We start from the raw sequence: 13,598 nt of genomic DNA on the forward strand, positions 1-13,598 counted from the left end.
TTAAAAACGAAGAAAACGTCTAGGCGATCGTAAGGGAACTTCCATAAAGTCGTAGAATGTCTTTTACTACCAGTTTAGCGTTCTCGCTGCCGGAGTTCCTAAGTTACGCCGCTGTCGTGTGCACAGTGGATATTATCGTACGGGGAACTTTTAACGTGAGGATTAAAGAAATAGAAAATGTCTGTTTTTCGTTGAACCGAAGCGATCTCATGCACGTTCTGTTATTGCGCATTCAACGCGGTAACCTTCAGGCATCTCGACATAGTTTACTGAAGCACAGTTTACTTCTGACAATGAAATATTTTTTTCCGTTAAAATTTCCTTGAATTTTACCGAAATATATCGATCGTTTTCAGCGGTAAGTTAACAATCGAATGGCGCACTATTTTGTTGTAAACAGACGTCGCCCGTGTAGCGTCGATTGCTTGAGTAATTTTAGTACGTAGGAGGCGAAACGTGACGCATAAAATACGTAAGTTAGTGAGGTCAGGTTTTTTAGGATACTTTAAAAAAATTGAGTTTATCGACGATTCAAAGATTATTTGGGAAACTCTTTCATATTACGGATGTTATGTACGACAATAAAATGTACAATTTCAGGACAATAAATATTCTAAGTATATACTAAGTGTTTAACGATCAATATAGCAATCATATATCATTCTGATATTAAATATTTAAATTTTTCACGGAGAGATAGATGGAGAGAGAGAGAGAGATAGTGTGTGTGTGTGTTGTATTTTGAGGAAATGTATTTTAAAATTATATTCTAAGTCTTATTAACTTTTAATAGGACTTATAAGTGATAAAGTGTTTTAAACTGTTATTCTATTAAAAAATTACTAGCCAAACATGCTTTTATTTCTATTATATTTACTATATTTTAACTATATTTCTTGATTTTTGCATATCGCTTACACAACTATAATTTTTAATATTACTCTTTACCAAGATAATTAAATATATTGAATTTTCTGTGTGCATTTGATCGATTATGCAATCACGTCTGTTAAAAGGTTGAAAAAGTTACGAAACACATATTAAAAGAAAAATAAAAGTTACATAAGAAGTTTTATACGAGTGTAATTTCTCTTGAAAGATAATTTAGTATCATTAATATGTAGGGAATATAAGATATAAAATATACATTTTCCACAGCATGGAGTGTACCAAATAATTTATAATACTATGTATTCTTTACCTTTGTCCCTATAAAAGTATTAAAAAAATACTTCTCTTAATAAAATTGTAGAACATCGGAGCATGTTAGTATTTCTAATATCGTTTCATGTTGACGTCATCTTTTGAAAAAAATATCACGTGTGAGATGTTTGCGGTAATTCGAATTACATCTCGAATTACATATATCAGAACATCTGATTAATCTTTTCTTTTTAAATTACTATATCTTACAGTTAATATACGCATGTGTATAAATTGCACTTTGATGGTCCTTTTAAAAGTTAAAGTGAATGAAAGATCACGCGTAAAAGTTGAGAAAGTTTCGGTGTATTAGGGCGCTTAGCAAATTTCTATTGCCGGAGAAGTTGAAATTTATCTATCCTCACCTCCGTCGAGTAAGGTCGAAGACGGGCCGAAGGCGTGCAGCACGCCATTTCGTTGAATCTCCCGACAGATGGGCAGAGCGGCGGCGAAGCCCGGCGCGGCGCGGTTCAGGCCGAGGCGATTTGTGCGTTTGAGGCCGTGACGCGCGCCATGCTGCCTTTCCCACGTGGGGAGTCATGAGGCGTAAACAAACTCGCCCCCGGTGGCGGAGGGACGCCATCTTGGTGAAGTTCTGTCCGGAAACATTTACAATTCACTCAACTTACCTTACCGAAACTCGGCCAAGCGCCGATAAATCTCGTGCGCGGGCGCGAAGCGGCGCGGCGCGGCGCGCATATCCCGCGACGCGACGCCGGGGCTGCGTACCATAAATTCGCGGCAGTCCGCGGAGTTTCACTGACGTGTATGTTACGGGTTTTTCGCCAGCTCCGACACACCTTCGACAGCTCTACCGCGAACCAAAGCGATTCCCAATCCCCCGATGACTTTCTTCCCTATAACATACATAAACGTTTCGATTAGTTACCGGAAATTGCTTTCAGCGAAGATCTATCATTCACTTAATTATACAGAAAATTTAGCGTGCGACTCAAATAGAAAGAATAATTTATTCCAATTTTTATTATATTTATAATTTTCCTGTAATTAGAGAATTTTCTAGTAAGCTTGTTAGTGCATCATATTGGCAACGCAATTCTAATATTATAAACAAAAAATAAAATTATTTAAATCATTCCAATGTAATAAATCAGATTTTTGTGTTGATATGAAAAGTTATGCGTTAATGGGACTTAGAATATTTATGAAGAGAAAAAGAGAGAGTGTACGCAAAAAATAAATATTTAAATTCCATATCTGTTTTAGTTACAACTCCTAATTCCTGTATCTCTTTTTTGTTAATTATTACAACAAAACGCGATATATTTTTTTCAAAACTGCACAAACTTTCCCGGTTATTTAATACTTACTTTCCTACTAATTTACGCAATTGCAACAAAGATGCACTTCTACGAGCCAATGTATTTTTTAAATTCTGATAAGTGCCAATCAATTTATCTAAGCCGGAAACGAATGTGAAAATTTTTAACCATGCGAAACGATAAAGCCGTCAGCGAAAGTAGACGCGTACAGGTTAAAAAAAATAACAAAATATAGCCCGGCGAGCTATGAAGCGGCTAATTTCTCCATTTAATTTACGACGTTCCGGTGAAAGGATCTGCAAAATACGCTGATTCCTACGAATCGATCTGCCGGGTATCGATCGCGCGATCACGCTGTGCTCTCGATAGGCCCAGGAATCTAATTAGCAGTATATTATGGAGAAACGATCATCACTCGGTCGTATTCTTGTCATTGGATTTTTTTTATTTTATGCCAAGTATTTCTCAGTACATCAAGAGCTATATGCAAAATAAAAGTTTCTAACCGTAGTTAGAGATAAAGATGAAAATAACTGTATTATTTATCTGGCTGTTATTGTATATCAGTGCTCTGTGATGTCGAAACTATTTATTACTTATTTACAATATTTCTTGATTAATAACATTTCAATAAATAATGGCTGCATATTAATTAAGCGATTGTGGAAAGAAATGTGTTCTGCGCTTCTTAAACAAAATCTGATCCGTAGAAAGATACTCTGTCACTTGTTATACTGCTATATATTTGTGTGTATGGTAATATTAGTTTTAGCACACATGTAAGCTATTATTAGTCTATTATTGGACTGTATAGTCTGTTTATCGAACTTATATTTATATTTGTAATCACTACAACTTCCTCGTAGTGCTCCTGAAAATTGAACGATTCGGTGTACTGTATTATTAACAATTAAATCAATTTTTAAACGCAATTTTCTAAACCGCTTGCTAGATCCTTGCGAAGAAGGCCAGGTTATATATATACATAACGTTTACTAACATTCGCATTCGATGCAACAGGTGCAGCCTCGATGCATCCTTCGGGCCTCCATGCCCGAAATTTGCATTACCAGTATTTCGTCGTGTCTTCACATCGGCTTGTTGCGTGAAAAAAATCGGCACCACGCAAAAAGTAATGCAACGGAAAAACAAGAAAATATTTAACAGATTTTATTTTCTCCAAAGATCTTATTCTATCTGTCGAGCGCGACGTTGAATTTCTCGATTTCGGCGTTTTCTAAACGCTTGCTGGGATAATAATCCGAATTCTTCAACTTCACTGATGAAAAAAAAGATGCATACTCGCGCTCCTCTTGGATATTTTCTTAGAATGCAATTCCTTTTGGAATTGCACAGTTGAAGGCAGCGGTTACATGGCACAATGTTCTCGCCACAACGATGCTTATCACGAATAGCGAAATCGGGATAAATGGAAATGGAAATGGAAATGATTGATTTGCCGACAGACGCGTCTTATTTATTCAATATCAAAGTCTTCGGACTCCAATTATATTTAGAGCGTCTCGTTGTCGCTCTCATTTCTCTCCTCTTTTTCTTTCTCTGTTGCTCGCGCAGGAGAAAAATCGATTTTTGACCGTTCCTGAAAAAGCAACGCTATTGTATTAGAATTAAAAGACCTACGAGACATATCGATCCGCGCGAATAAGCGAACCAATCTCTGAAATCTTGTCGGTGGTCTAGACTCAAAGTTCACGTCTCTTCCTTTGCAATTTTAATGAGACGCATTCCTATCCCTGACTCACACCACGTGAATAAAATAGGCATTTCCGAATTAATACTTCACCCATTATGTCCTTGATTGGACACTGCTGACGACTTTTCATCATCAGTCTCTGAAATCTGGAAATTCAAAATCCGCAACGAAAGCTATCGACACATTTTAAATTATAATTATATGGCTGTATAATGTATTTTATAATTTATTCAACTTTGTTGCAATTTTAAAATCAAAATTTATAGTCATAATTTTCTTATTTAAAAGGTAATAAATATAACTTCGTATTCAAGCATCCAGCATAAAGCGTTTATTTCTTATACTTGTATGTTTTATGACCTAGTCTCGCTGTAAGCTCTGTGCATTATATAATTGTGTGTGATTTCGCTATCTGTAACTTAGATAAAAATTTTAATAGAAAAATAATGACAATTTTATATATGTGTGGTAAAATGCTACACTGGCTTATATGGCTATATTTTAAACAAATGTTACTAACATAAGATTAATTCCGCTAAGACCTATAAATTCATATACGAACACAAATCATTTAATACTTCAACGACCTGCAATAATGTATCGTAATAGATGTACCGCAAAAACCAATAAGTTGAGAATATCTTCAAATAATCACTTTCATAGAATTTTTATCAAATAATCACTTTTATGATCTTGTGAAATTCTATATTAATCTTTGTTGTATTAATATTATGAAATGTTTCTAAAAAAAGATATTTTATGATACAAAACCACCTAAATTTTCGATTTAATGAGTAACAAACAAATGTCTGGGAAAATATCAAGAGAACAAAAACTATGGCATGATATTTTCAATCTAGTCAAATGATCTGCATATGTTAACTAAATGATTACGCCATGAGCGTTTGCGCACAAAGGACGATAAAAATAAACGTCCGCGTCGCCGATATATGGCAACGTTCTCGAAAATTTTCGCGCCAGGAAATTACGGAGAGCACGGAGGATTCTCTCACGAAAACGTTTTCGGCAAAAAGTTTTCCCGAGTTGATTCGCGGAAAACGCATCGCTTTTTCACATTGCATTTACCTGAAGCGAGACCCGTGTCGTTAAAGTTTCATGGCAAGGCCCGGTTGTGGAAACGCTTGGAATCGCGCGTCCTCGTCCCGAGAAGAAATTCCAGGATCCTACTACCAGCGATCCTAAAAATCGACGACCCATGGCGAACGCCTATTGCGCCAAACTTTCACCTCAAACAATGTCGGCGCATTTTTTAGATCCTATATGTGGACCACCCTTATACTACTGCTATAAATCCTTCAATCTGATGAAAAAGCAACACATCGCTCAGTCACACAAGTTTCTTTGCATGACCTAGAAAGAAACGATAATTTACACAGGCCAAAACGAAAAACCTTTTTCTTCAGAAGGTATTTTGACTGGAATGTCTGACTAGTCTGCACACATTAAACACACATTGAGATACAGAAATTACTGTTATTAATATTTTAATAAATTCGAATAACGCAATCAATATATTATTGAAGAAAATAAAGTGCAATTTGTGTATCAATTCCATCGTTTATTTTTGCCTGTTATATTTACAAATCATATAACAGTAATAAATAGAGAACAGGTTGTTTTTTTCAGTAATCTTTATATAATTCTGATACCTAATTTTTTCATTATTTCTAATTTAAATGGAGTTATAAAGAATGATATGGTTGCACAAACATTATTTTTAAAATAATGTCGTCTAAAAGTTATTGAAAGTTAACAGATCTACAATAAATCAATGTGCGTTCCAAATTTGTTCACATAATTTCTGTTCACACTGCACATTTGATTCGAGCGTTGCGATGCTATATATGGATATCTACAAAAATGTTTTATACGTGAAAGCAGTCTATGGCTGAAATAAGTTAGTATGTTTCAGCAAGGGAGTTAAGTATAATTAAGGTTAACGTGTATTTATCCACTTTGTAGCGGATGAAAGCTAAACAGACGGCCCCTATATGTTCAAGATATGATCAATTTTATAGTACTTTCTGTGTAATTCAACGTTGGCATTAATTGTATGAAAGTCGATGGACACGTCCAACATGATCTTCATAAAATAATCTCGCGCGATTTAATTATAGCTGTAGCATATTTTATATACTTGCTGAATTTTTTTTTATTGAAATTTCGTGACCGAGCAGATACGATAGATAAGAACAGCATGCGAGATATCTTATTAAATTTTATTAGGACATTCAAGCGCTAATGTTTTGAATTCCTCTATAAGAGGTATAAGTTAAGATTACTGTGAAATAGAGGTACATAAATTTAATGATCGAGCTTATAATATTACACCGTGATAGATACACATAAAATATCCTTGTATAAAAGAATTTTATGTTGCACAATAAAGTAAATGAATAATCTCAATGCGATAATGAGTTGATACGTAATAACTCTAGATAAAACTGGACGTAGTAATGGACCGAGGAACGAAATGATCTTTTTTTTTCCGCGAGAGACGAATGTGCCGTTAGATGCGCTTCGGTTACCGTTGCAATCATACACTTTTGTAAGCGGTGGCAGAAGCTGGTTCTCGGGATTTTTGCGGAAAAGGAACGATGACGAATGGAAGAGCTATCGTTCGGCAGAAATATTAAAGACGTATCCGCGTGTGAAACGGTTCGACGCTTAGATTTCCGCGTTATTCCCATAGATCAAGCGCGGAGTCAGCTTTCTAATCGGCTCCCATTATTTCCGGTGATCATGATTTACACGCAATGCCGCATCGACGGGCGAGTACACCGAATGCAGTGTATCTCGAGATAAATGAGACTTCGCTCAAGAAGCCCCGTGTGTTTTTCACTTTGCAATCTTCGACCGGCGACGATATCTCGCGACTAACATTTGAGTTCGCTCGCGTATGCAAATCGTAAGTATGATCGATGGTGGCCACTAAAGGATTCATGCGCGGCAGAAACAGATACTTTACAATTTTCATTGCGCCGTCATACAGACTCGGGTCATCTGGTACACGTGTACTTAAACCGCGCGACGGTTATCACGAATCTACGACGAGCAATTGACAAACTGATGTGTCTCAAATCGCATTTGTACGTTATGCAAATTTCGCCGGACCAATTATCCTCAGGAATGGGGCAAGGTATTCTTATTTTAGAAAAGCTATTATCACACGTTCATGTATTTAAAGTACGGCAATAGTTTTTTATACCGACAAGGACTAAGCCGCGTAAAAAATTATTCGATAATATATCAAAGGCACATTTTTCATGAGAAAAAATTACTGCACGATAAAAAGTTTTCTGAATTGTACGATTCTCTCCGATTGAAAGGCGTCCGACTGTAAAGACGCTATTTCGAGTAATGTCCGCGCGAGGAGAGAATTTCCGATCCCGAGGGCACCGAGGCTCGTTTCGCGCTCTTTTGCAAGGATGACACGACGTTGTAATCGGTGATGTGAGGCCGGCTGTCGCGGATGTTCGTCGTCGATATCTCCGTTTGAGACGAGTCATTTAACGGCGCGTTTCTCGACGCTTCTCGCAACGTGCGAAGGGACACAGGCGCTTCCTCGCACCCTATTTTCGAAACTCGTAAAACTCCGCCGTTTTCGTATCCGACCGATCCGTCTCCCGATTTACACTCTGCCGCGTTGCCCGTCACCACCACCGTTTTGACGACGCGGACGCTGATGTCGCGCCGCGTCGCGCGCCTTCTCCGCTGTATCACTTTCTCTCTCTCTCGTTCTCTCCCCGTTCTCTTTTCCCTCTCTTTCTTTCGTTTTAAGCGGCTCTAATAAATTAGCCGTAGAAAAAGACGGCCCCGTGACAGATGCTCGATGGCTGCCATAAAGGAGCTGCTGGCGACGCTCGCGGGTGGTGGCGAGCGCACATCAAAGCGCATCCGCGCGGCCTCATGCCGATCTGTACCGGTATATCCCATAGTTTTATGTTTACCGAGTGATTTGTTGCCCTTCGCCATTCGACTGACGAGTGCGTCGCGAGAAGCGCGCTCATCGTCGAGGGAGAACACGCCGAAATAAATGCGCCGTTCTTATAATAGAGAAAGGCGAAACAGCTTCGAATTTTCTTCAAGAAACACGATAAATCAGGCTAAATAATATCCGCAGCTTTAAAGTTACGTTCGACCCGTTATATAGGAATATTCAAGTCAAAGCCTGGCCAATCCCCGACGTATGATACGCTCCATTATTGTTCCGGATTTCACTATATTTCAGTCAAATCAATGCAATGATGAGAAATTATGACTTTTCTGCGTACTAGTGTTTAGTGGTAATTTATTGGTGTCATTAAATTCACGGTAATTAATTGTTAACTCTCCAGTGGGCGCATAAAAATTTAAAACTTAAAAGGTCGCGTGGAGTGTAAATTACACCCCACATTATTTGTGCTATAAATATAAAAACCACATATAATTTTTTATTTTCTGTTTAATACTTTATTGTTGCACATATCTTAAAGTATATTAACAGATTGAAACTTCAATTTTAATGTTCTTTCGATAATAATCGGTTTTGTATTGAAACGAGTTCAGAACACTTATTTTTTACGAGCCGTTGTGGGATGTAAAATACATCCCACGCGCCCACTGGAGGGTTAAAATATTTATTCGCAATGCTTAATTTCTTGCACTTCAGGAAACAGAATTTTACGTTAATACCGCCCGACTGGAATACGACGCGATTTAACTAAGGGGCAGATCGCGCGAGCGGACTCTCCGACTTAAATGTAACGCGCGCCTTCTCCGTGATTTTAATTGGCTGTAAATAAGGAACCGAATTGCACCGCGGCGTGATCACGAGTATACGGGAGAGATCGGAATTCGTGTCGTGCCCGCGCTCGACGCCGAAGTGGCGGTGACGGTCGGTGGGTACCGAGTACCGACGCTGAAACGTCGGTCTGTTATTAACGCGCATAATGCATTGTTAGGACGCATTAATAATGTATCAGAATCGCCAGTGGTGCTACGTTGTCGCCAGCAAATGTATTTTCCAACACACGCGAGTGTTTCAATGCGATTGATGTGGCGCGAATTGTTTCGCATTAAATGCATTAAAATTATAATATCCAAGAATGAAGATACGCTCTTATCGTGCAACTCATATGATATAACGTACTATTTACCGTCGATTTTATAATTAGGTTAATTTGTAATCGTGTTAATTTGTGTAAAAACCGTTTTCGTCGATTTCCTTCAATCGGGCAATCTCATTTATTTTTAATAAAGTAAAGCTTTAGCGTCCTTTATTAAAAAGTCCTTCGGTGTCCATCGATTCGAAAGATTCGCGCGACCCATGGCGCGCGATACACGTTGAAAGCAAACGTTATCCACTCCTTCGAGCTGCGAACGACTGCGTTGATCACCGGACGAGAATGGTTCTCTCGCGTAAGAGTTGACAAGCCGCGCCACTCGAAAACGAACCACCGTTCGAGGCACGCCGGCAGAGGCACGCTTAAGTGACTTTCGGTGTTTGGCCTTTGCACGCGGCGAGAGCCTTTTGCCTTCGCGACAAGTCCCGCGGCGCAGCCGGCTGCGGAAGAAGTAGATGGAAGGTGATGGTGCCGGTGGTGCGTTGCTTCTCTCTTTCTCTCTCTCACTCTCCTCCTCTTTCTCTTTGCTCGAGCGATCCCACCCTCTCTCCTTCCCTCCCTCCTTCGCGGCCCGCGTGCCACCCTCCGTGCGCCGCGTACCACGTATAATTCAACGCTACCAGCAGATAGCTAAATCACAACGACAAACCGGCGGTAAATGCGCGAAACGAAGCTCGCCGTCCGCAAGATACGCTACGAACTAGAAAGCGACTCCGGGCCGTGTTTCGTGTTTATTATTCTCCCGGAGTTCGGATAGAATTTAAAGAGCTGGATTTAAAACCTTAAAAATGATTTAAGATCTAAAAATAGCGCAACAGAGACACGTGCACAGGAAATACTGCGTGAAATGTAGTGCCATCTATAGTAGCTCTTGCAACGAGCGAGCGAAGACTCAGTCAACAGTCAAAGTCGTGTAAAGTGTCCGAACATCAGAGGTTGCGGCGTATTCTCTAACAAAGTCTTTTTGCCAAACAAGACAGTTCGTTACTCTTGTCAGCCTCTCGTAAAAAAAGTGATACAACAAAAAAAATTAAAACTTCAAATTTTTTTTAACAGAAAAGATTATAATACGATAAATTAAAAGATACTGCAGTAATATAATTTGCTTAAGTATTTGAAGATGCATCATATGCTTAAGTATTATAGATGCGTCGAAAAGTTCATATAAAAGGTGCCAAGTTTGCATGATTAAAATACCCGGACACGCCGCTAGTAATGCGCGAGACAAGGCTCGTTCAGGTGAGGTTCAGGGGGTGACGGAAAAGAGAGCACGACCAAGAGCGTAGTGGTGGGAAGAAGGAAGGCGGAGGGACCGGGGCCAGTCGCGGGGGCGACGGAGATGAGGGAGGAGGCGGCGAGCCGCCGCACATCGGTGGCTTCCGCGAGATGAACTTCACAGACGGGTAGACGCACGGTCAGCATGCACGCACACCGCCACTAACAATAAGTCGCCGTATCCGACAAAGCGGATCCTGGGCATTCTCCTTCCCCCCGGGTGAACACCTTCTCGGGGTGATCGCGTCTGACATTCGCCCCGAAACCTCGCGCGAGTCCTCCAAGGATGCACGCAACGTCGACTGGACGAAACTCGGAATTTCTCTCGCCGATCTATTTTAAAGAAAGATATTTTACGAAGGAACACACCATTGGAGCGTTTTTGTGATATCACTGTAGGGGAGATGAATCAGGAGAATTTGCGAGACGTAATCGTTCTTATTTATATAACACAACACAATGTTTATATAACACAACGTAATGTTTATAAATAAGGATGATTTTTATACACATACAAACTTTCTCTCTCCAAACAGAGAGAATTAAGTTTCAATCAATACAATGTTTATTATATCTTTTCGGGAAACACGTGGATGATGAGAGTATACTTTCACGAAGATTCCATATGAATATATAAAAACTGCATTTTAATGAGCTTTAAAGCGCATTAAGCAAGAGGGTAAATCCGCGCAAATGTGAACATGACATGTAATAGTAGGCTTTAGCAGGAAACAACATAGGAGGCTTGAGACTGAAGAGCTTACTTCCAAAACGTTTTAAATCCACTTTGGAAAAAAAAAGAAAAAACGGAGACGTTACACGTTTTACAAAGTTTTCTACAGCTTACTTTTTAACCATTTCAAACACAAAGCGGCTCTGTTTGATCTTTATTCCTCAAAAACCTAAAACAATGATATGCATGTTTCTTGAGCTCGTCCAGTATTTTTCGCTCAAATTCATGCAAAACTGTTAAGTAATTAAAGGTTGATAAGCGATATCGGAAATCCTCGTCGAAAACCCTCATCGATGTCTTCTTACTAAAGGAAGATCCACCTATCCCTGCTCTGGCAGAGAAGCATTTTCATCGAGAAAGAGAATGAGAGTGAGAGAGAGGTAGAGAGAAAGAGAGAGAAGACGAAGGAACGCGCAGCCAAAACCCGTAAACGTGAACCCCTACGGGGAGTCCGAGGGGTGAAATGCCTCGCGCGTAAAGTACTCCCCACTCACGCACGCACACAGACGCGCTGTCACGTACAAGGTGTGCTTGAGAATTTTCAGAACGGATTAAAAGAAACAATGGTTTAAGTTTAATCAATTTTTTTTCTAATTTTATTTATATTATGATAAAATATATTTGGGATATTAATGCACTTGTTAAAAGCACTTGTTATGATTTTCATTTATAACAAAAGCAGATAATTACACGAGATATAAATCAAAGGACAATTATCAAATCGTTATCAAATGATATGTGGAATTTTGGAAAATGAAAAACGCGACAGAAAAGTCCTGATATCTTGAAAACTCTCATCCCTCGATTTGATGGAGAAATTTTAAATATATAAACTTTTTCAAAAATTAAAAGAATTTCCGTCGAGTTCCTCATTTGATTATTTGCTTAATTGATTCTTGACCGTATATAGCAAGAGAAATATCGCGAAGCAAATCGAAAGGTTGGACACATTTTTTATTAATATGCAGCGAGAGATAAGTAAAATTCTACAAGGGTTGAGCTGAATAAACAAGCGGAACGATCGGCAGACCATGTCCATCCGTATTGTATCTCGTCCAAGCGAACTCGGCGCAACTTTTCTGACACCTTGTACACGCGCGCGTGCACGACACGCGTGTTGCAGCAACATCGACGGCACGGCCACGGCGACGGCCGAGCTGTTCGGCCGCGTATACGTACAATCTAGATACTGTTTCGCGGCGAGGAGGCCCCGAAGGGGAAGTAAGCAGTATCTCTCGCGCGCCCCTCCGTCTCTCCGCCACCCTCCTACGAGGGGCGACCCACCACCCCACCGGCTCGCTTCTCCAGAAGCCGTTAGGCGAAAGAGGGGCGACGCGCGAGAGTGCGGGAAGACGAGAGAGGGGGCCTTCTCCGTCCGTCCGTCTCGTCTCGACTCGTCTCGCGTGACGGCCTCGTCAGCCGTCAGCCAAGCTCCGTCCGGATCGATACGCCTGCCACCCTTACGACCCCAACTTCCTCCACCTTCTACTGCGAAAAGCAATGCACCTACCGCCCCCCCGCTCCCGCTTCCGCCATCTCCAACCCCGTCCTCCTCCTTCTCCCCCGCACCGATGCTCTCACCTCCTCCGCGCGAGAGCTTTCTCTCCCTCGCCGTTCTTCCTCCTCTCGCTCTGGCTGCTGCCTCCTGCCAGCGCGCGCTGAGTCTAGTTGAGTCGAGTTGAGCCACCGGCCGGGTCAGAAGACGTCTGCTGCCCGGGCGAGCGACAGCTACCCCCCGTTCCCCCCCGGGGACCGACCCCTCCTCGCCGTCCCGAACCCCTCGGGTTCGGCCACCCAAACACCCCCATTTTACCACCCTCTCCTCCTCGTCCACCTTCGACCAACCGAGTACCCACCGCCTTTACCCCGTAACCCCCCGCGGCCGTCCTCCACGACTCCATTCTACCGCGACGTGCCGCGAGATGGACAGCCTCGCCTCCACGTCGAATCCGCACTACACACATACACATACACATACACGTACACATATACACGGTATGGAGGCATACTCGCGTATACGCGCACACATCTGCGCGTGTATCGCGGAGACTCCGTCTCGTATTCCGTTTTGGTGTTGGTGAACCGCTACCGACGTTTTCTACGACCACCTTCCTCCCTCCCTCCTCCCCCCCCGTTCACCCCTCATCGTTTCCCTTCCTACGAACGCGCGTATCTCGAGTCCGCACTTTTCGCGAGTACTCCCTCGGTATCGAGCGGACTCTTTTTCTTTCTCTCTCTTTCTCTGTTTCTCTCTTTCTCTGTTT

At 41.1% G+C, this 13,598-nt stretch overlaps 2 protein-coding genes across 4 annotated transcripts in view; one reads left to right on the top strand and one right to left on the bottom strand.

Moving 5' to 3' along the window:
* LOC139812757 (uncharacterized) overlaps positions 1-13,598 on the bottom strand; it is a 68,215-nt gene that overhangs the window by 45,798 nt on the left and 8,819 nt on the right. Inside the window, exons 2-3 of one of the 2 annotated variants that reach the window (XM_071777838.1) lie at positions 1,933-2,060; positions 1,569-1,798 (exon numbers count right to left, since the gene is read on the bottom strand). The gene's annotated coding sequence lies outside the window, so the exon portion shown is untranslated. Of the gene's footprint in view, positions 1-1,568; positions 1,799-1,832; positions 2,061-13,598 lie in introns of both variants that reach the window. The other variant, XM_071777840.1, reaches the window with a different exon arrangement.
* The window catches only part of Tio (zinc finger domain-containing protein tiptop), a 149,374-nt gene that overhangs the window by 2,095 nt on the left and 133,681 nt on the right, over positions 1-13,598 (top strand). The gene's annotated exons all lie outside the window — the stretch shown is intronic.

This window comes from Temnothorax longispinosus, chromosome 5 (assembly GCF_030848805.1).
Source record: "Temnothorax longispinosus isolate EJ_2023e chromosome 5, Tlon_JGU_v1, whole genome shotgun sequence".
NCBI classification, from domain to species: Eukaryota; Metazoa; Arthropoda; class Insecta; order Hymenoptera; family Formicidae; genus Temnothorax; species Temnothorax longispinosus.